The following is a 24,644-nucleotide window of genomic DNA, read 5'->3' on the forward strand; positions in this document are numbered from 1 at the left end:
ACAATGCAAAGGGTCAACGAAACATTTACTCAGTGATTTTAGGTAATTCATGTTTTGGTTTTTTTTAGATTAAGAAAAAGGGTAACACTTTAGTTTAGGTTTCTGCAAAAATGCATCTATTACTCATTTACTCTTCCATAACAAGACCTTAACAAAGTCTTTTTTTTGTCTTCATAACACTTATAAAATATCAGTGGAAGGGTTTTTCGATTCTGTGCAGTGTGGCATATTGCCATAATGGTAAAATTACTTGTTAATATGAAAGATTCACAGGTCTTATACTAAATATGTAATATCAAAAAACGCATTTCAGTTAAGCAACCTGAGACCAATGCAAAGTGTTGTTTTGTAAGTAGGTCTGCCAATCAATATAACCAACATGTCTTTGAGATGCAGGAGAAAACCTGGAGTACCCAGGAAACAACAATGTCCTCAAAGAAACAACCATCATGGATCCAGGAGCTGGCTGTGCTTGCCACTGCGCCACTCTAATACAGTACACATATAAAAACCATAGTGAATGGAGCTTTTCATTCCATCCCATAAAATCAAAAGCTGGTGCTGGTAGTTATTTACATCGCAAAGACTCTAAGAATAATCTGACTGCCAGTATTTTGAATACATTTGTTAGTCATGGCATAGCCACTCCCCAGCAACAAACCTGGCATATGGAAGAACAAGGAAGCTTATCTTTCTGTTATTTCCTAAATTAATAAAATATCTCTTCAACTTGCCACTGTTTATTCGTGACGGTGTCAAGACCTTTTCTTCTGTTTATAATACTTGAGCCTTTAGTCTTTGAATGGCTCCTTTTATAAAAGTAGTATGAATGAATAAATGCTGAAAATCACTTCTATTTTAGTAAAGTAAAGTAGTTTTGCTAGTAAATCCCTTGCTATCAACAAAAAAAAAAAAAAATCAAAGTTATTTTACATCCCATATTAGAAAACAACGATCTTGTGCTCTGTGTATAAACAGATTTTATTTAGGCAGGCCAATGTGATGTTTAGCCCTCACGACCCCAAACTGCATTAGGTGGGTTTGAGAATGTTATGTTACGTAACATTATGTTTAAGTGCAGAGTGAATTTTCATGTCTGTGAACCTGGACCTGCTGCTTGATTCAATTAGTTTTTAATATTCATGTAATGCTGTGGTGTTGACACATTGTAATTTGACATTTAATAATCTGCACCATACCTATGACCATGTAGAAATGTCAGGTAGGAAATTAAATTAGAGACTAAAGTCTTTGAATCTTTAACAAGTTCAAAATTGGTGGTTATCACTGTCAAAAGTAAGTACCTTAAAAAAATATTTTCATTAAAATATTATTTAAATACATAATTTCTGAAGACTGAAACCTGATTTATTATGCACTCTTTCTGAAGGATTTAACAATTATATTTATTTTTAGAGTAATTTGCTTGATATTGAAAACATTTACACAATTTATCAGTTTATATACATTTAATGAGTGCCTCCTAATATTTAATGGCCAGAGTTGATTTCTGGATTCCTGCCAGCACAAAGACCAAAGTGGATCTGAAAAATAAATAAGGGACTGTTAAAGATGCAGCCTCACAGCTCCAGGAGACTGCGTTCAGATCCCAGGCCCAGCTAATGTCTCTACTGAGCTTGTGCATTCCCCAGTTGTCTTCTCTAGGAACCACAGTTTTCCTCACATATTCCAAAAATGCAATTGGAAACTGAAAATTCTAAACTGTCCTTTAGTGTGTAAACATACGTTTGCAGAGATGTTATCGCCTTGCGCACAATTCTTCAAAGACTGAAGTGCCTAAAGATAGTTGAAAGGTAGAATCAAAAACACTTAAACTTTGTTCACCAATTATTTGGAACATCTGAATTTAAATGTTTAGCTGATTTGAGAATGTCGGCTCACTTTGCTTATAAAAATGTACATGCATAAAAACAAACAAAAGCTGTGTTACTGAGAATGCTTAGAGTCATCCGTCCATCTAATCTGTCTAGCTAAACATGGGATTACCCACACGAACCTTGGCCCATTCTGTCGAGCTGGGAACTGAACCACAGTCTAAACCCTGCAAGGTAACAAAGCTGACTGTCATAGCACCATGCAGTTATTCATGTATGTTACCTGCAAACAGTACTCGTACAAGCCCAGGCAATTCTCATTTGCGTCAGGGTGCAATGGGTTCACTGCTGGTATCTAGGTAAGATCTAACTGATAAGGCTCTGGATTCATAATATTCTGTATTTAATACACACCTAATGAAGAACAGTGAAATGGTTCTGGACTGGAATTGCTTCCCTACACCTGGGATAGGCCTCACCTCATGGTGAACCTGAATTTCTTTCAAAATTGTACTCAATTAATTGACTTTGGAGGAGTCAGATATGAACTTTGCAATAAATGGAGGAAAGTGGATGCTACACAGGAGGGTGACACAAACAATATATTAGAAGATCTCACCAGGAGAAGTGAATGCATGCAAACAACCTGTAGATAGAACCTATAAAGGGAGGCCAACAGCCACAACTACGCTTAGCTACCTGGTTTCCACTATGTGAGATCCAACCCTTGTTATCAATGTTTAAGTTTAAGTGTCCGAGCTCTTTGTGTTCACAAGGGCTGCTCTGACAAATGTGTGATCAGCAAGTTGGCTAAATAAGTGTCAGCAATCAACTTGAGGGGTCTGTAGACACAAATAAGGGGTAAGAAAAACCCAGCTGATAGTTGAACTAATGCGTGGTATTGAGTCCACACACCATTACACAATGCAGATTCACATAATAAAATTATCAGTGTTAATACAGTGGAACCTCGAGATACGAGTTTAATTCGTTCCAGCACTGAGCTCGTATAGCGAATTTCTCATATCTAGAACAAACTTCCCCATTGAAAATAATGGAAATCCAGTTAATCCGTTCCACCCCAAAAATATCAACATAAAAATCAATTTTCCTAACAAATAACACTGATAAATAATATATACAAGTGGAACCTCGGTTTGCAAGTAACTTGGTTTATGAGTGTTTTGCAAGACGAGCTAAATTTTTTAATTAATTTTGACTTGATAAAACGAGCGATGTCTTGCAATACAAGTAGTATGGATACACTTTGTCTGCTGAGCGTCATGTGATCATACCTGAGCTGATGGTTCTTCTCTCTCGTGCGTGTCTATCTCTCCTTATCTCTCTCGCTCGCACGCGCGCCTCTCTCTCTCTCTCCTTTTGAGGGCAATCGTCTCCTATTCTCTGTCTGCATGTCCGCGATATTTTTGGATACGCTTATACGGCGAAGTTTCTCAGGTCGCAGGTTCTCCATGGTGGGATGCTGCCTTGCACCTGGGATAGTCTTGAGCCCCCTGGTGAACCTGTTTTCAAAATACAGATAAAATTCCGTTACAATGAATATCTTTACAACAAAATTTTCATTACAACGAAGTATTTTTATGGTCCCGACAGTTTTCCCATATGACACGAGTCCATAGAAATCTTGTTACTATGAAGTACATTCAGCAGATACTTTCATTACAACGAAGTGACCTTGAAATGCTTGAATGAATCATCTACAGAGCAGTTAGTTCTGTGGTCGCAGCTCAGTTGTGCACAACAATCCCCAAACAGAAACATTGTACATTTTTTCTTTCTTCAAACTTTCCTTGTAGTTTTCGGTGGTTTTCAGTGATACCTTTTGCTTATTGCTTGTAAACATTTGAAAAACATCCATTGGAATTTAACTCAATGTCACCCTCCTATAGAAACAGCAGACACAAAAAAACAATAACAGTTCATATTAGAAAAAAAACCTTTACAGTTTTGCAGCTCTCAATTGCGGCAAAAAGAAAAAAGACGTTGAGAGTGATTTTGGAATTTTGAAGTTGTTGGTTCTCATCACCTTGAGAATGTCAGACTATATGACTAGGATTTGCAGTGAATTTACAAGACCACCTCATGACTTGTAAACACAGGTTTGGATTTCCAAAGTATTGTGTGCTCACCACATCCTTACAGTCAATGAACAAACTACCTGATAGCACAGGTCTCAATATGATGGCTTTCCATATATGGCAGGTTCAGCTGCAATGTGGGTCCTTTCTTTTTCCATTTCTCCATTCCAATATGTCCTGTCTTCCGTTTGCATGGTCCAACCCACCCATTTTCTAATTTCCTTCTTTCCTTGAAGCCACATCATAATTAGAATCACATTTACTGCCCATGTATGCTTGCATACAAAGAATTGACTCATTGTTTTCTATTAACTTCCAAGAACAGATACATGACAGACATACACACACCCAATTGATAATCACATACCAGAGATAAATACAAGACAAAGAATTCCACCATAAACATACAAGTGAAAGTTTGTATGCATTGACTTCTGGGTGAGCACTTGTTGATTGTTAGCTGTCACACACAGACAAGCCCACACTTACAACTTAAGACCTGTCTGATTTTGTTGTGACAAGTCGCAGACCATTATGACTGAGTCACTGGGGATGTCAAACTACACACCTGGAAGTCACGGGAGTGTGCCATGATTGTCCCTGAATTTAACACATATGCACCATAATGTAACGTGCCAAGTTTGAACAACGAAATAAGGTTGATCGTTACCTCTCATCTTCTTAATAAGTAAGTTGAAGAAGTTGCGGAATTTGTCAATATAGCACCACAAAGCGGCGTATCATATTCCTCCCTGTAAAAAGTTACATTTTGAAAAATAAAAATTCAACTTGACTTCATCTGGAACACAAATGATTATATTGTGCTATTAAAAAAAGAGATGACTGCAGTAATGTGTTTTACTCCAATAAAATCACAACACATAAAAAATACCACAGTGCAAATAATTATATAAACAGTGAACACAGTCCTTTCTGTAGTTCACGCCAACATCCACATTTTGTCAGTTCTGTTTTATAGGGTGGTAGATATGATTTAACGGGGGGCTATGAAATGAAGAGTTTAGATTGTAAAATGTTTTAACAGTCAACACTGTGATATAAGCAAAAACCTTGATGAGCTCTCTTGTGTGGCAGAGAACTGAGGTTATGAAGCATCACCCCGAAACCAATTTCTGTATGATATGTACCAGATGGTCCACAAGTAGCTCCAGTTTCTTTTATGTCTCTTTCTTGTTGTTGTTTATTTCCAGCATTTTCAAAAAACAGCTCTGTGTGGTAGTTTCTCTCAGATCCAGGAAGTATTGTACACTAAACTGGAGGTCAAACATACAGGAGTGTCATTCTCAATCAAAAGCCTCCTACTCTAGTAAAAAAAATGTCAGCAAGACATATACATTAATCACTTCTATGTGGTGGAGCTACAATGTGACAACTCGACTGAACTTAGCCATGTTTGAAAATTGTCCCAGACTTGTTCTTCATAAATAACAACAACAACATTTATTTATATAGCATGTCTTCATACAAATGATGTAGCTCAAAGTTCTATACAAGATGAGGAAAGAAAAGTTTATAAAAAATAAAAATAAGATTAGGCAATACTACGTAACAAAGAATAAAGTAAGGTCGGATGGCTAGGAGAACAGAAAAAAGTAAAAAAAGAATTCCAGAGGGTTTGAGAAAAAAAACAAAATTCCTCAGGAGTTCTGAGGCCACAAGACTACCCAGCCTTTACTGGGCAATCCACCTAACATAAATGATGTAAATCAGTCCTCATGGTTTTTTTAGGCTTCACATGGAAGAATTAGATGATGATGGTCATGTGGACATGTGGTCTTCAATCCATCAATGTATGGAGTTCATGGTGTCTTGATCAGGTGGTGGTGGCACAGTTTGTAAAACAGAACAGATTACAAAATAGCTAGTGTTGATCAGTAAAATTCACCAAAGCGTTTTTCACGGTAAATAGGCTGTGTTCACAGGTCACCTTGTTCACCAGGTATTTTTCTGGAAAGCTGCAATGTGGCCACCTTAGACAAACTTTTTTCCCAGTGCCCCATGATGCTTTGTGAGGCCAGCATGGCATCACAGGACTGTAGCAGCTGATGCTGGTTGGGACAGCCTTTCGAATATATAAGGCTGATTCTAGTAGTGGGCTAAAAATTAGCACAATGTGTGCGCTGAAGAAATCTAGGGATGTGCCGGTGTATTTGTGTGGAATTGCATGTGACTTGTGTGTAATACTGAGCCTTCCCTTTTAATATTATTACACAGATTGCTGTGCAGCTGATACAAACAGGAAGTAGTGAATAAATCATGTGTGTGTTGTCCATTTGCTAGAGGCGGCAGTGAACAAGCTAAATCATAAAGGAGAAAATACCTGTTGACTTTCTTTGTATATCTGAATTTTAATAAAGCAATTTGGGAGAAGTCTATAAATACTGTAATTATTTGATCTACCCTGCTCATGAAATGGAGACTGGAAGACTCTGGATTCCTAAGGGCCAGTCTTCTTCTCTCTAGAGGATGAAACTGGAAAAGCATCAGCCAATTCATATACAAAACTCAGAAAACAGAGTAGAATTCTGTGTCAGCATTCAGCTTGCATGAAAACAAAAAATTGCTGCTGTACTATTTTTTTGTAGTGACAAGGAGAATAAAATGGTAAAATCATTAACAATCGCCCCCTGTCAGAGAAAAACTCAAAATAAGCTGCAGAATGGAACCTGTAAAAGTTTTCTTTTCACTTTATGCCCACTAACAGTGACATAGTATGCATGTGGAGTGGGCAGGATATCCCACAGACTCGGGGAGGGACACCCTAAGTGCCTTCTTTTTTCCAAAAATGGCCGCTGTTTCACATGTATTAATCCATTAAGAATGAGATCAGGATTGCAAGTGCCGATTTGAAAGTGTATAGTTCCATACCGTTGGACCGGTATTTCTTAAACTAGGTATTGCGGCCATGTTTGTTTAATAAAATTAGCCAAGTACACCCAAGTCCAAATTCTGTGTAGAACACACTCAGTTTACTATATCATTTATTGTGGTATTATGCAAAACAACACTGTTGATGCATTATGGCAAGCGTTCATTTCTGTGGCACAAAAATGTAAAAAATATTCCTCATAATACTAACTACCACTGTATCACCTGGTGAAATAATCAGTCTTTAGATAATTGACAGACAAAGACACATTTAAGAAAGGAGGAGACAGGAGGGAATGACAGAAAATCTTGTGAGGTGAAGAAGCTGTGGCGCTAGTTTGAAATGTACAAAAAAAATGGTGCAGAACAACAATATGACCATTATTGGAGGTTTATGAAGGTTGGGTGAATATGGTTGGGGTATGTATGTTGTATACTAAAAATAATTTCAATGGGCATAGACAAATTTGGTGTACGATGGAATTGATCACACACGTCAGGTAGGAGAGGACGCTGGCGTTGAATGTTCGCCGCTTCTCCCTTTGAGCTTTATGAGTTTTATATTACTAATTTATTATTTTACTTTTACTTTAGTTTTTAGTTAAAAAGTTTCGTACTTTTTTGTACTGTTTCATCGTCTGCCGTGGGCTTTTACAGATTTTACCGAGTTTTATTAAGTTTTAGCTGACTACTCACTTGTTGCCAGGATATACTGTTTTACCGTCTGCCGTGGATTTTATGGATTTTATCAAGTTTTGCTGTCTACTCACCTGATGTCCGGATGCCCCGATGCCTGGATTTTCTGTTTTATATTCTGCTTTGGATTTTACGGTGCTGTCTGGATAGCATCTCTCCTTTCTTCCTCGGTCAGAATGGCGCTCAGTTATTCCAGCTCACAACTCCGCCGACTTAATCCCGCAACCACTCCTGAAATTAACATCTCCATCATCAAAGAACTTGGACTCCTTCGCCGTCCTCGATACACTCATAGAGGCTCCGGTCGAAAGTTCATTTTCCATAACCTGCCAAAGTGCTCTGCTCCCAATATTCCATCTTTCTGGTCACCTGTCGCACGTTTGACGCGTCATCAGAGCACCGTCATTCCAGCTACTATCAACTCTGAAAGTAGCGTGAGATCTTTGCACTCCAGCATTGGAAACATCAGAGCTATTGAGAGAAACACCGCGAGATTCTCACATCCCCGCCTGGATTTATTTTGTGGAGTTGATTCTAAGCTGCGTGGAGTGGATTTTAATGTTTTGCGACCAGTACAGAGATTGACCTCACAATCATTAGTCAGATTTGAACTGTTTAACTCTCAATCCATCTGCAATAAAGCCACACTGATTGAAGAACACATCAGGGAGAAAGGACTTGACTTCATGTGTCTGACAGAAACATGGCACCAGTCAGAGGTTTACTCTGCCCTAAATGAAGCCTGTCCTCCTGGCTACAGTTACTTGGAAGCAGCTCGCAGCACTGGGCATGGTGGTGGCTTAGCTATCATCCACCGTCAGGATTTGGGGTTGTCCCGTATCTTGATACCTGCAACATCCTCCTGCGAGTGTCTTGCATTTAAATGTAAGCCTCCTTTTCCCATGACTGTTCTCCTTATCTATCCACCTCCAAAACCCAACTCTGCCTTCATCCCGGAAATGACTGATCTTCTCACAACACTCTGTGCTACCTCTGCCAACATCATAATTCTAGGAGATACAGTATAAATATTCATGTTGACAATCCCACAGGTTATCTCACTGCTGATTTCCTTGAGCTATTGGATTCTCTTAATCTACAACAACATGTTGATGTCCCCACACATTCCAGGGGTCACACACTTGACCTGGGGCCTCATGTATAAACGGTGCGTACGCACAGAAATGTTGCGTAGGAACTTTTCCACGTTCAAATCGCGATGTATAAAACCTACACTTGGCGTAAAGCCACGCACTTTTCCACGGTACCTCATGCCTTGTCGTACGCAAGTTCTCCGCTCGGTTTTGCAAACTGGCGGCACCCAGCGTCAAAGCAATGGTACTGTTCTTGTGTGATTACTCTTTATTTTCATGACGCGGCTTTATAAATACACAGAAACTAACCGCATATTGTTTATTAGTGTAATGCATCTGATTGTAATTAACTCGTAATAATATAATGGTTCAGGGAGCAGCCATAGTATTCCAAATACCATAACTGCTTTAGCGTTGTTACTCTCACTTCTCCTTCTTCTTCTTCTTCTTCTTCTTCTTCTTCTTCTTCTTCTTTCAGCTCCTCCCATTAGGAGTTGCCACAGCGGATCATCTTTTTCCATATTACTCTCACTGCACGACTCGGAGTATTTATATCACTGTATCTGAGTGTGAATCACAGCAGCAGCTGATCAGAAAGAGAATTATCCGTATACAGCTTTAAGGACACGTTGTCTCAGCCACTGCAAAACGTTTTAAAGCCTTTCCTGTACAGACCTCGCGGTTCAGAAACAGTTTAATCCCAAGAACTTTAAATGCACTCAATCAATTGCTCCTTGTAGAACGGTTTGTACTTATAAGTACAATCACCCCACTGTAAACTTGCACTACAGTTATAATATCTCACAACCTGAGCCACTTTATAAAGCGCGTATTTACATATGATGACGATATCATTTTTAAGGTGAAATGCAGCAAAATATGTTTGTTAAATTATACAAATAAAACTTTAACTTCATTTAAATAATCTATATTCTTCACTGGGAGTGTCGTGAAGGATAGAATAATTAAACATGTACTACGAAGATATTTCAATGTTCTTTAAACGTTTTGAAGAATCGGCACTAAGCTTACAGATGGCTTAACGTCTATTACAGAGCTGATTGTGTGGCGATCGGTTACTTGGGGAAAGAAAAGCAAGGACTCTTGGGCGCTACGCAATATATATTGAATATAAAACAGAAAGAGAAAATAACAACACAGCTAAAAACGCAGCGACAAATTTCGACAATAAATTATTTCATCGAAGTGAAACACATGTTTAATAACGTGCTTTAACTCCTATCATCATGAAAATGACATCACGTATACATCTCAGTATTTTAGTTATTCAGAGAGCTGTAATATCACAAATGTAATGGATTCTGTGTCCAGTTGGAGGAAGAGAGCCAGTTTAAGAAGCAAGTAGTGATTCACACACATAGAGCACATACGAGTAGAAGATCAAATACAAAACAAAGCATTTAACGTGCTACTTTAATTACGATGTGATTTGAGAAACTGATTAATTAAACGATTTTAAGATGAAGTTTATAATGTTCTACTAAATGACAAAATAAACTACGTGATTAAAGTGGAAATGTCGAGATTGAAGTTGACATTTCGTGCTTTTTCCCCACCGTGTGCCTTTTTTCTCTGTACCCTAATAAACTTTCATATGACACTCAGACAGTGGGCTTACAACTCTTCTTTTCACGGCAACTTTGATATGTGACTTCTTTTTTATTTCCGGCACTGTGCGATTTTGTGAATGTGAGCTTTCAAGTTTCTCCAACACGCTATGTCACTCGATCAACTTCCTTTTGTTGATTATACCACGGTTTATTTGAACAAATAGTATGTTTTTCCTTTGCCTCCACTTGGTATTCGCTGAAATTCTTATATTTTCCCCGTGCTTTTCCCATTGTCTTTTCACAGAAGGCTGCGCTTAAGGGCGATTTATATTGATTTGCATATTCAAAGAGGCGTAATTCTGGGAGGATTTGGGGCGTTACATAATGCGCGTGCACGAGCGTTAGTTTTCACGCTGATCGGGAATTATGTAACGGAAGAACGTGGAAGTTGGAGTACGCACAGATTCCTGCATCTGGATTTTTCTGTGCGTAAGCACATTTCGGCTTTTGTGCTTATGCCATGTTATAGTGCGAGTTCTACGCACGGCGTTATACATGAGGCCCCTGGTCATTTCAAATTCTGCCTTAATCAGTAACTTACAGGTATATGATCTTGGTATTTCAGACCACAAAGTAGTGTCAATGGAGCTGCCCATTCTTTCCCCCCATATCAAACTAAAACGACAGATACATTTCAGAAATCTGAAGAACATCAATGTTGATGCCTTGGCCCTGGACCTTAAACTTCTCTCCTCTGACCCTACCAGCTCCCTCTCTGTTGCTGACCTTGTGGACTTTTACAACCAGTCCCTGAGCAGTCCCCTGGACTTCCACGCCCCCTTAACATCCAGGTCCGTCTCATTCTCATGCTCAGCACCTTGGTACACCTGCGAACTGCGAAAAATGAAGACGGCTGGCCGTGTCCTTGAGCGGCGGTTCAAGGCCTCTGGGCTGAATGTCCACAAACAGGCTTATAGGGAACACAAGAGGGCGTATGCAGAAGCTCTGAAGGTTGCACGGTCCAGGTTCTATTCCATCATCATCAGCAACAGTTCCAGGAACCCCAAAAAACTTTTTTCAACTATAAATCACCTTCTCAAACCTCCTTCACCTGCCCACTCTGAGGCCACCGATGAGAGGTGCAATATGCACATAAATTTCTTCAAACAAAAAGTTGATAATAATCCGCTTACACCTCTCCACCACGGATATCCTAAAACTGTCGACCTACTGTCTGAGACTGTCCAGCACCTTTGCTCCTTCTCTGTTGCCACACGGGAAGAGGTGGAGGATGTCATCAGGAAAATGAAACTGTCTACCAGTTCCCTGGACCCTTTCCCCTCAGCTTTACTGAGGGCCAACGTCTCTGCCGTCTCTCCACTTATCACCAGGATCATAAACCAGTCCCTTTTGGCTGGCCATATTCCTTCTTCACTAAAAACTGCTGTCATCAGACCCCTACTGAAAAACCCACCCTGGATTCTGAAGTTCTCTCCAATTATAGGCCCATTTCCAATCTTCCATTTCTCTCTAAAGTTCTGGAAAAAATAGTTGCAACTCAACTTCATGACCACCTCAAACTGAATAATCTGTTTGAAAAGTTTCAGTCTGGTTTCCGCCCTGGCCATAGCACCGAAACAGCCCTGGTCAGGGTCACCAATGATCTTCTGATAACAGCAGATACTGGTTCCCCTTCTTTACTCATCCTCCTTGACCTGACAGCTGCTTTTGACACAATAGGCCACAACATTCTCCTTCACCGCCTGAAATACACCATTGGACTCTCTGGAAATGTTCAAAATTGGTTCACATCTTACCTGACCGGCAGAACTGAGCACGTCGCCCTGGGCAGCGCAAAATCTCATACCCACAACGTCACTTGTGGTGTCCCACAGGGCTCTGTGCTAGGCCCCATGCTTTTTACCATCTACATGCTTCCCCTTGGAAATGTCATTAACAGACATGGTTTATCTTTTCACTGCTATGCTGATGACACTCAGCTTTACCTCAGGACTACCCCCACCTCCTCTACTGCTCCTCTGCCAATCTCTACATTGACTACCTGCCTGGAGGAGATAGAGGCGTGGATGAGGCTCAATTTTCTTCAGCTAAACAGATCCAAAACAGAAGCCATCTTAGTTGGCACATCACACCATCTCCGCTCTTCTACCATCACCAGTATCACTTTTGCTGGCCGAAACATTCCCCTTTCCACATCTGTCACCAATCTGGGTGTTAAAATGGACCCTCAACTCACCTTTGACGCCCACATCAAACACCTCTGTAAGTCTTCCTTCTACCACCTCAAGAATATTGCTAAACTCCGAACAACTCTCACCCTGGAAGATGCAGAGAAGCTCGTCCATGCCTTTGTCTCCTCCAGGTTGGATTACTGTAATGCACTCCTCATCGGGATTCCTGGCAATAGAATTCAGAGACTCCAGTATATTCAGAATTGCGCTGCCAGGATCCTGATGAGGGTGCGAAAGCATGACCATATCACCCCAATCCTGAAAACCCTTCAAAGGCTCCCTGTTCAACTCAGATTGAAGTTCAAGGTCGTTCTCCTCACCCATCAGTGCATCTATGGACATGCCCCCCTTTACTTACAGGAACTCCTTACCCCTCATACCTCCCCACGCACTCTCTGCTCTGTACACACTAACACTCTCCAAGTCCCTAGAACCAAGCTTCGCAGTATGGGTGATAGGGCTTTTTCATCTGTGGCCGAGACTGTGGAACGCCCTCCCTGACTACCTGAGAGCCCCACAGTCGACTAATGTTTTTAAACGGAATCTAAAAACTCATCTTTTTAGAAAGATATTTTGTTAAAGCATACATAGATTTTCTTGTTTTATTATGTTTGTTTTTACTATGTAGCACTTTGAGATTTCTAAAATATGAAGTGCAATATAAATAAAATTTATCATTATTATTATTATTATTATTAATTTTCTTTGCTTCATCACATGTTTGCTGTTACAGCATACACTGAATATGAGTTTGTAACAAGGTGCAAAAACGATTTTACATAAACTTTATGTGCATAGGTGAGGAAGAATTTTGTCTTGTAATACTGCTTTAAAGTCGTTCCATAAATTTCAATCTTGTTGGTGAAGGACATGATTGCTGGACCATTGAGAAATGTAAGAATGGTGGACATATCCCAAGTGAGACAAACTATAGATATACAGCACAATGTCATTGTTTCATCTTGGTAGAGTAATATATGTATTGCTCTACTTTCCCCCTATTGTATTATTAATATGCAGCCTTAGAATGCCTAATCTCATAGACTTACCACTGTTTATAAGATATTATTTTATATAACTTCTTCCCACCTTCCCATTCTATATCTTTAACCTCAGGCAATTAGATGTAGTAAAAAGACAAGCAGGAGTTAAGTTACACATAAAATAATGCATTACTGATAATATTCATAAATAATAACAAAATGCAAAGTACATTTGAATATTGGCAACCATACAACCTGATAAAATGGTGATGTGTAATCCAGGTGGCACAACTTCTTGTAGTTACTTAAAATGTCTCTAGTTAAAGCATCGTTGGTGCTCAGCTTTCAGCCACATGTCTGTTCAATATGGCTGCTGAGCTGTGCTCTTCATTGTGTTGTCTTCTTCATCACAGATTAGCAAAAGAGATGCTTCTTCATCATATGTTGGTTAGAGAAAGAGAATGTGGTTGAGCAAGCAAATTTATAGGTTTTCTGTCCAACACCTCCAGCCAATCCAGACAGCCATATTTCAGACCAATGGGAAAATAGTACATTTTAACACCTGCAACCCCCCAACACCATATGTTAAGCTAACCTGGCTTTGTTTGGGGGGTGAGACAAAGACTTTAGCAAAGAAATACTCATCAAACTGGTTTAAGACACATCCCCGCAAATCCTGTCATAAAATTACAAAGAGACAGTCGTAAAATACTGCAAACATGAATACCTCTCACCAAAGTAGCACTAAATTACATTGGTTTGCCTAAATTATAAATAAAGACATACAAAACATTTATCAAGTTATATGCAAAATCTCACATCACAACAGTCAGTCAGTAGCATTAGACATTTCAAACTGCACAGTTCGCCAAATTATTCATCAAAATTTATCCTGATTTTACCCATATAAAATAAAAATAGTGCATACATTTGACAATACAATTGAGCTACTTTTAACTTGGTTTATCAAATTATTAAATGAAAAGTGGAGCATGTTATTATTATTATTATTATTATTATTATTATTATTATCATTATTTACTTAGCAGGTGCTTTTATCCAAGGCAACTTACAAAGCAGATTGTGATATATGCAACAATGATTAGAAGGTGCAAGCATGAAAAGCAACAGTTGTTGAACTATTTACAAACTCATTTACACAAATTTGTTGTTAATTCTGGAGCACATTTGAAAAAAAAATTAAATGAAGTATATAAACTACATTGATTATTTTTGATTACTTTATTCCTTATCCAGTGCCATGAATCAAGTGATTCATTCATAATATCTTTTCAAAAATCATCATCCTTGTGACACATCACAAAAATTGATTTCTCTCAGCTTTACTAAAGTTTGCACCAAGTATTTGCACTGGCAGTGATATACTTCAGGAATATATAATTCTTGTTTTATTGACAAAACATTTGCTTTCCACTTTTCTATTTTAGCAATTTTCAAAGGAGACATGCAAAAACCTTTACAGTTTTTTTTTTATTATATGGCCATTGTTTCTTGTCTATTTTTGGGTCTAATGTCATTATGGTAATATTCCTCTTCCGTGGCTCCATCAAGGGGGGCGCGTTTGACCTCGGGGAACATGCTTTTTTATTTTTATTTTAAATTTTTTTTTAATTTAGAATGCACTTTAAATCTTTTCTGTTACATTTAATAAAGCTATTCTTTGTTGTAAATTGGTCCATATTTCTTTCTTTTTTTATTCTCTTATACGTTAATAAGGATACAGTGTTATGCAGAGGTGTACTTATAACAATTTTATAGACAAATGATACTATTTATAGTCGCTCGGGGGGCGAGATATTTTCTTCTTCCTAGGGGGGCATGACAGAAAATAATTGAGAAGCACTGCGTTAGACCAAATGACAGCACATGGTATATGTTCTAACAACAGTTTTTATTGGTCATACAGTTTCAAATTGTCGGTCACAATCCTGTCTTTGAAATGACAACGGGGTTGCTGGGTGGCAGAGGAAGTGATTAGGCATTGAGCCAAATAGCAACATACTGTTATATAATGTGAAAAATATTAAGAAGTCAGATACATGTGCAATGCAGAATATAAATCAACAGTGAATTTTCTCTTGCACTGTGACCAGTCTTCTACGAAAGTGTATGAATAATTTTGCTTTTGGTACCTAACACAGGAAAAAGTGTCATGGGGAGTGCTTTCATGGAACAAAGTAGTGTTGGAAAACAGTAATTAACATTCTGAACAAATTGGATCCATGTGTATTGTTGACAGAAGGCAGCAAAGCTCAAAACGAGGACAATCTATGGCCAAGATTGTATTACTTCTAGTAATTGAAACTGTACTGTATGTGCAAAATAAGATAAAGTCTGTTCAGTATGGGTCTGTGTTAAGTATGTACTATTTATTGTTTCAATTGTGAATTATTCATTGATTTTGTAATTACATAGGGTTATCAGCAGTGCAGTAACATACACAATGCGAAGAGCACATAATAAGTTCAGACTGGTGAGATATGTTCACAGCTGGACAGTTGCTGCTCATGGCTGTTCTCAAGGGAAGGTGCCTAGACTATGTGACTTTTGGAAGAACACATGCAATATTATATTTGTCTATATAAAGCTCTTATTGTAATTAAGAGCTTATTGTAATTGCATGTATTTTGTTTCCGACAATTCCTGTAACAGCAGCAACAGCTGAAAGATCTTTCAAATGGAAATTAATAAAACAAAAACTACTTGAGATTAACTATGTCACTCATGAGACTATCTTGCTTGGCAGTTATCTCTATTGATAAAAAGAGGCAAAAAAATACAAGAAGTATCATTAAGAAATTAGCCATAAAGAAATTTACAAAGAAAAACCTTACCTAGCCTGATTGTATAATTAATTTTTTTATATGAAAGGTGTTTATGAGAACAATTTTCTAGTTTTGATTGTAATATTCAGGTTATCAGTTGTAAACATTAACATGAGAGTATAATTAACACGGATTTCCTAGTTTATTTGTGCAATATTACAGTAAGATAAATAAATTATAAACCATACCATGTGAAATATAGAAAATAATAAATTGACCATTGTGAATTTCCCCTTGGGGATTAATACACTATCTATCTATCTATCTATCTATCTATCTATCTATCTATCTATCTATCTATCTATCTATCTATCTATCTATTTCCATTGAGGTGCCTACTCAATAAAAAATGCAGGCAACTGTAGTTTTAAACGATTTAGTATTAAATGTCCTTTCAATTAAATAAATAAATAGCCTACACATATTTTACCCAGTGTTTTAATTTTAAGTGGCTTATTCATATTTCTGAAATAATGTATTCAGTGTTACCCACTTACTCAAAAATTCCATATCTGATGTACAAAAACCTGTTTCAAAGAAGCTCTATATTCAATTAAATATGCCTACACTTTATTAAACTTTTTTTCTTGAAGTCTTAATATTTCTTTTCCTTAATATTCTTTGGGGGCCCCTAAATATTCTTCCCACAGGCCTTCTATGTATTAGCTACACCACTGCCTACAAAGCTGAAGCCAGCTAGCAAATGTCACTTGGACAAAAATGGTTGAACATATTAAACATAAAAAAATGAGGGGAAATGGAAAGAAAAAGACAACCAGAAGGTACAGTACAATCAAGAACAAAAATTAGCTTCAGAAACCAACAGCGAAGAATGTCACAAAGACAGCATCATATTTACATTTACTGTACATGTATTTGCTTAGCAGGTACTTTTATCCAAAGCAACTTACAAAAAAGGTCATTATAACCCAGTAAGATTTACTGGACAACAAGGACTTTTTAGGAAAATGTATTACAGGACAAGGATACAAAATTGATTTCCTTAAGGTAAAAGCTTAAAACAATATATATAACCTAGTTACAATTCCCAGATTTGAAAAACCTAACGGCTAAAATCACTTAGACAGAAATTCACTACACATTAAAGTCTTCAAATGCTTCTAGAGTACATTGAGGGAGTCAGAGTTTCGACTGGAGGAGGGCAGTTACACATGAAAAGATTCTGGACTAGGATTTGATACCAAACAGAGGTGGCATCACCAGATGCCATTTATCAAGAAGACCTGAGTGGTCGAGAAAGAGCATTGGACCTCATAGTTGTCTCAATATATATAGGTGCAGACCCACTGACTACTCTGTAAGGAAGTATCAAGGATTTAAACTTAATGTTTGCCACTACTGGAAGCTAGTGTAATGAACTAAAGGGAGGAGTGACATGTGCCTTCCTCGGCTGGTTGAGCACCAGACATGCCGCTGCATTTTGAATCACCAGTAGCAGCTTGGTGACACATGTTGGTGCTCCTACCAGCAGAGAGTTGCAGTAATCCACCTATGACAAGACCAGATTCTGGACCAGGTGTTGTGCCACATACACTATTAGATACAGTCTGGCCTTGCAGATATTGTACAGAGTGAATCTGCAAGACTGTGAGACTGAAGCAACATGGTCCCTGAAGAACAGCTGATCATCAATTACCATTCCAAGGTTGTATACTGAGTTGGCAGGTGTTAATGATAATGAATCAAACTGAACAGAGATTGAGTGCTGAATGGAAGAATGAGATAATAAGAAGGTCCGCATTTACCAGGGTGAACTGGGGATGCCATTTCTTCATCAAGGTTACAAGATCTGTGAGATATACAGAAATTTTAGCTGATACCATGTGTTCCTCTGGAGGGACCAACAGGTATAGCTGTAGATCATCAGCATAGCGCTGATAAGAGAAACCATGGGACTTGGCTGATTGAGCCTTGTTAAGAGGTGTATGGAGAGAAGAGGACAGGGCCCAGAACCGATCCTTGGGGCACTCATTGTGCTCACCTGGTGCACCCCAGATCAAGTAGTTGCGAGATCAAGATTTTTTCATGCTTTCAAGCTCATCGATCCAACAACTACTGTGGTGACACAAATAAGCATGGGAGGCAGCGGGCAAGTGCTAGCAGCGAACAATGATTAACAAGGAATAAATAATCAAATGATTAGAAGTGAAAACTAGCACTTGGCTAATGTGGCCAACAGTGAAACTGTGAGTCAGGTGCCTATTTCAGACATATAAAAAGTAATGCCTACCTAGCCATGTCAATTCACTATGCTCTGGGAATAACCGTGCTTCCGAGACTACTCCACGCACCCTTCAAAGGAGTGAAGCACAAAAGATATGACCTAGGAAGCTGGAATAAAAAATCCCAGCATGATTGGGGCTGAGTGTCTGTTTCTTGGTCTGACAGGGTGTCCCTCAGACGTCATACAGAAATACAGTCACACAGAATGGTATGTTATTATGGCAAAATAAAATCTGTTTTATGTTGGGTTTCACCCTTGACTAGATTTTTCAAATTTTTGGATTTGGTAGAACTACTGTAACTTATGGAGGCAATGCTCAGAAATGAAACCTACTATAAATAAACCTGAAAGAAAATTCTTAATGACACTTGTATTTGAAAGTGGTTTTCAATATGCATTGATTTTTAAAAATACATTTGAAACAATTTTAAACAAAATAACAAAACTAAAGTAAACCAGAGTTAGATTGATGTTAGTTCATAATTGAAAATTCATTCATCAGTTCAATTTCTGGGCCAGTTTATTCCATTATTTCATTTCGGTAAACCACAAATTTTTTGGCAGTGCTGGTCACATTATATAAAGCAACTCTAGTTGAGATGCCAGTCTATCATGGACATCAGGATAACTAACCTACACTAGCATATCACGTATACGTATTTGATGAACAGAAGAAATTGGAGTTCTTAGACAACCACGAAAAAAAAGAGAATGTGCATACCTGAAACAAATGGTTTGTAGCCATGTCTGCAGGGATGTAAGAGGGCAATACTTACCATTACAACCCCATGTCGCCTCCATAATGACATACAACTTCAATTTTTAAGGGTTGCCTTTGTATATTACAAAGGATGCAATATATGGTACATATTTTCATTAATTTAAAACAAGAAACTCTCCAAGATTAGATAAGGGTTTTTTGTGCTATAATGAATAAGTCTTTTAAAAATCTCTTGTTGGTGAGTTATCTACCTCTATCTATTTAAGACCGAATTTTTTCTAATTAGTTTTGAAGCTGAAGTAATAAGGTTGCCTGGTAAGAGTGAGCTGTAACATGCTGGCCGATGTTTGATTCAAGTGAGGCTACCCTGGGGCAGAGACAAAATGATAAATAGGTGACTTAATGAGGCTAGGGAATCATTTGTCCCAAGTATTTAGTCGAAAGTCATCAAGAAGAAGAAGAATAACAAGCCACTCAGGTTAGAGCTGGAGCAACATTTAACCTAGTTATGGTTACACAAGAATAATTAAATGGGCTAGGAAGGAATAGCCATGAGTATTCCATAAGACTGCCATGTCAGCTTCACAATTGCTTAATCCATTAGAAAGACTTGCTCATTTGTGTTATCCACAGTAAACAAAGCATCCTGCTCTATAGCTTTGTGCAACATCTTTCAAGCCTGCTCCAGGTATCAGTTAAGAAAAGGTTATGTAATAAAAGACACAGAGGGCTAGAAGCAGACAATTCCAACACTGCACATGCAAGAACATAGCTGCCACTGTTTAATGGCATAGCTGAAAAGACTGGGAGGTTTTAATGAAAATGTAAGTAAAGGAATTAAAATGAAATGTAGTAAAAAGTTACAATTAAATCTGAATAGGTACCATGTGGCCTTAAAATAACAATAGGTTTATTACAGTTGCATAGGCCAAACAGAGTATTTGAGCTTTGTAAATACTAATGTAAGAAAACACAAAATGACAATTTATTCTATGTAAGAGTTACACAGCTAATTCTCATAATTTCTCAACAATCTTTTAATTCTCAGTACTAATGATCTGACAACATGTTTCTATTGTACAGATGCTGAAATGTATTTAATTAAACTCCAAGCTCTATAGTATTTGAGCTCATTCTCATTAGCACTGAAGAGAAATTTAGTAATAGTTTTGAACAGCTTTCCACAGCTTTAAATAAAAATGATCCCCAAACCCAGGATGATATTTGGCTAAAGTTGATTTTATAGCAGCATATGCATGCATTAATAGGGTGGTCATTATTAGTGAAATATAATTTCACACTTAGAATAGATTTTAAAACCATTCCTATAAAAACACAAAAAACAAAGTAAAAAGAAGGAGAGTTAACATACTATTGGTTTCATTTGATGAATCACAGGGTCATCTGTAAAGCATGTAGCATGAAGTGATGCACCAGAACCTAAAAGAAGGTAAGGGTCACCTTTGGTATACCTCCAACTTTCGTTAGATAGCCATTTGTTGCAACCCATCTCTATGTAGCTCACATGAATTTAAATGAAACAGCTCAATAGCCCCAGAAATTCTTTGAAATAAAAACGCTTGGTAAAACCATACATCAAACGTGATCTTTGTATCAGAGGCCTCTTGCTTTGCAAAATTTGGAAAACCGGCACTTGACAAAAGGTTATGTGTACGGAGGACTGAGTCTGTAAATGTGCCTGAAGACTGATCAGACCATTGTATCACTGGTTATCTGACAAGAGTGAAATGAAAGGACGAAAATGGGCCTCTTATAATACCTTCACTATCATTTGCAAAGTCTTTATCATAAACCTTACTGTCCCTGAGTTGGCGGATGTAAATAAAATGGCATTTCCATATAGTACCTCCACACTCAAGTTATTCAACAATGCTAACCCATGTGAAGTAATGCTGATTAATACGTTACAAATACATTGAAAAGTTTCAAATGAGATTAATTTTCCATCCATCCATCCATTATCCAACCCGCTATATCCTAACTACAGGATGACGGGGGTCTGCTGGAGCCAATCTCAGCCAACACAGGGCGCAAGGCAGGAAACAAACCCTGGGCAGGGCGCCAGCCCACTGCAGGGCATGCACACATACACCCACCCACACACCAGGGACAATCTAGAATCGCCAATTCACCTAACCTGCATGTCTTTGGACTGTGGAAGGAAACCGGAGCACCCAAAGGAAACCCACGCAGACACGGGGAGAACATGCAAATTCCACACAAGGAGGACCAAGGAAGCGAACCCGTGTCTCCTTACTGCGAGGCAGCAGTGCTACCCACTGTGCCACCGTGCCAACCCTGAGATTAATTTTCATACAAGTAATAAGCAACATTAATGGACAAAAAACAAAATAGCATCCATGGTGTCTTTTTAAAACTGAATCTTGGAGGTCTCACCCTATTATTTAAACACACGGTGAGAACTAAAATGCAGAATGGCTTATTTTTATTCAAACTCTGTGTTATGCTCTTCACGAAACTGTAAAGTTCACGTGGGCAGCAGTACCCACACTGACCAGAGCAGTGGAGCACCCAATACCCTCTGTTTAGTTGAGAAAACTCTACTGCTGTGTTTGAGGGGGCACTAGGGGGCAATGTGCTGTAGTCTACCAAGAACAATGTAGAGGACAGCCAATCATCTTCATTGATAGTATTCAAGTATATATTCCTTCTACTTTTTACATAACAAAGATCAGAAAGCCTTGCTGTGTATTTAGTAAATGTTGAAATTTGGAGATTTTTATGCAAAAACTGAGAAATGCAATAATTCTCTTTAAACTTAGTTGACTTGTCTAGATTTCTGGATGTCTAAATGGTGGATGCTGTGCAGCTTCATCTATGGTTCTTTTGGAGTGATGTCAAAGTTGTTAAATTGTTATTTTTAAGCACCAAAATCTGCATCTCACCTGACGCTTCATTATCAACTTTCTTAACGGAAATCCTTTTCATTCTACTTTTCATGGCATGTGACCCACCATTTATTGCAATTAATTTTTTTTGGCAAGTGTAGCTGCCAATTCTTACATTGGCACTATCGTTATAACTGAACAACAGAGAGCAGACACAGCACCTGCAGCAACAAATTGTTCACTTTTACCATTGATGTCTTGGAATGTCAAGGTATTATCTGATTTAACAGAAAGGTTTTTTTCCCCTTCCAACAGGTTATGTTTATTATTTATCTCTGCACACATGACACACATCCACGTACAGTATATATATTTCATACGGGTCTTTGCTTGGTTGTAGACAGTTTATCATAATGAGAAACTTGCTCTAAGTCAGACCAAGTTAATGACAGCATCATCACTCTTTTCAGTTCAAAATCATCACCCCTACTTTGAGTGCTGCCTTCATGAGGTGTTGGATTAGCTTAGAAATGCTAATGACATTTCTAAGCCATTTCTAAGTGAAACTCAGTGAGCCATCTAATTATTCCCACCCACATGTAAGCAAAATTCACTCAAGGTTGCCTCCAGATGTATAGGTTATACCTCTGGCTTTGCAAGACTAGCTTGAACCTAACTTGGCAGGATCATTTTCAATGACACACCAACATCATGATGGATACTAGTTTAATACAGGAAACACTTGTAGAGATTACAGACAATCTTAGACAGGGCCTCAACTCTGGCTTCAATGTATTGTCCTTTTTTGTTTTGTTGTTTTTTAAATATTATTTTGCATATTGTAACATGGATTTAGTTTTTTTGTTTATATTGTATTGACTATTGTTTGATCTATTATTATTATTTTAGGTCATGTCATTTTCTAACCCACTTAATCCAGACCAAGGCCATGTTAGGGCTGGAACCTAGCCCAGCCAAGATAAGGTGCAAGGCAGGAAAAAACCATGGACGGAGCACCAGTCCATCACAGGGTGAACACACACACACACACTCACACACGTCAGGGCAAATTTAGCATCACTAATCCATCTAACCTGCATGTCTTTGGACTGTAAGAGGAAACACCTACAGATAGAGGGAGAACATGCAGACTCCACACAGGGAGGACCCGAGACACGAGCCCTGGCTTCCATTACTGTGAGACAGCAGTACTACCACTGTACCACCGTGCCGTTCTGTTTATTTTATTTTGATGCTTATTAGTGGTTTTTGCTTTGTGCCCTATTCCTTTTATGTTGAACCCCAGGGGGCTGAGCCTCCTTGACACTGCAGCTATTGATCCTCTCTTAGATTTTATATAGAACTCAGGACCATTGATCATCAGTGAGGCATTTTTTAGTGAGTGAAGATCATTGTAAGTAGTGTTTGGATTTCGGGATTATTTGTCCCCGTTTTGTGTTTTAATATGTGGATTGTTTATTGGTTGCTTTGGGATGACTTTTAAGGCAACCATTTTGCTCTGCTTTAGTGTTATTACTTTTTTGGAGTGTAGTTAATCTTTCAATTATAAAGAACCTTTTGTTTTGGTAAATGAGTGTAGAGATTTTTTTTGTTGTTGTTATTATAGTTCCTCTCTCGCTTTGCTTGAATCTTTGTATATTTTTGGAAAATTTTGTTTTTTTTGATAAGCTTTCACATTTTTGGGTGCCTGTGTAGGCTGAAGCCTTCAGGTAATTTGGGAGGAGAAGCCTGAGGCTAAATTCAGGAGGCTAGGCCCTATTTATGTATTTTTGTATATTGTGTTTTTGGCATACACAAAATCATAACAGGTTAGTGCAAATAATCAAATGAAAAAGAATGCCTTGGAAGGAAATTAAAATTCCCTGGAAACCCCACTAAGTTACAGGGGGAATGTGTAAACCTCATAGTAGCAGGGTCTTGGCCAGAATTCAAACCTATGCTAACCATTAAACCCCTGGTATACTAAAACATTTCTATACAAATCTATCAGTATTTATAATCAGGGTTAATAAATACCTCAATCAGTTTATATTACCAGCAACTGAAGCAGAAGTGTTCACCTTCTTCACAAACAGAACATTCATTTAAAATATCGATTTGACAAATATAAAAATGCTGCATTCAGCATATTACTGAAAACTGATGACAGTCTTATATTCTATAACCATATTGCATACTCATGACCTTCTCCGCTTGAACATTTTATTGAATTCAATTCTCTTTTTAACTGAAAGATGAACTAATCCCAATGATCTTCCACTTCACGCCACACTGACAAATACCTCTCTAACTGTTGATGTATACAGAGTTCAACCTGGAACAATGGCTGATTACAATATTTCCCAGATGTTTAATAGCATCCATGGTGTCTTTTTAAAGCTGAATCTTGGAGGTCGCACCCTATTATTTAAAAACACAGCAAGAACTAAAATGCAGAGTGGCTTATTTTTATTCAAATTCTGGGTTATACTCTTCATGAAACTGTAAAGTTCTCGTGGGCAGCAATACCCATACTATCCACA

Source organism: Polypterus senegalus, chromosome 4 (genome assembly GCF_016835505.1).
Source record: "Polypterus senegalus isolate Bchr_013 chromosome 4, ASM1683550v1, whole genome shotgun sequence".
Lineage (NCBI taxonomy): Eukaryota > Metazoa > Chordata > Cladistia > Polypteriformes > Polypteridae > Polypterus > Polypterus senegalus.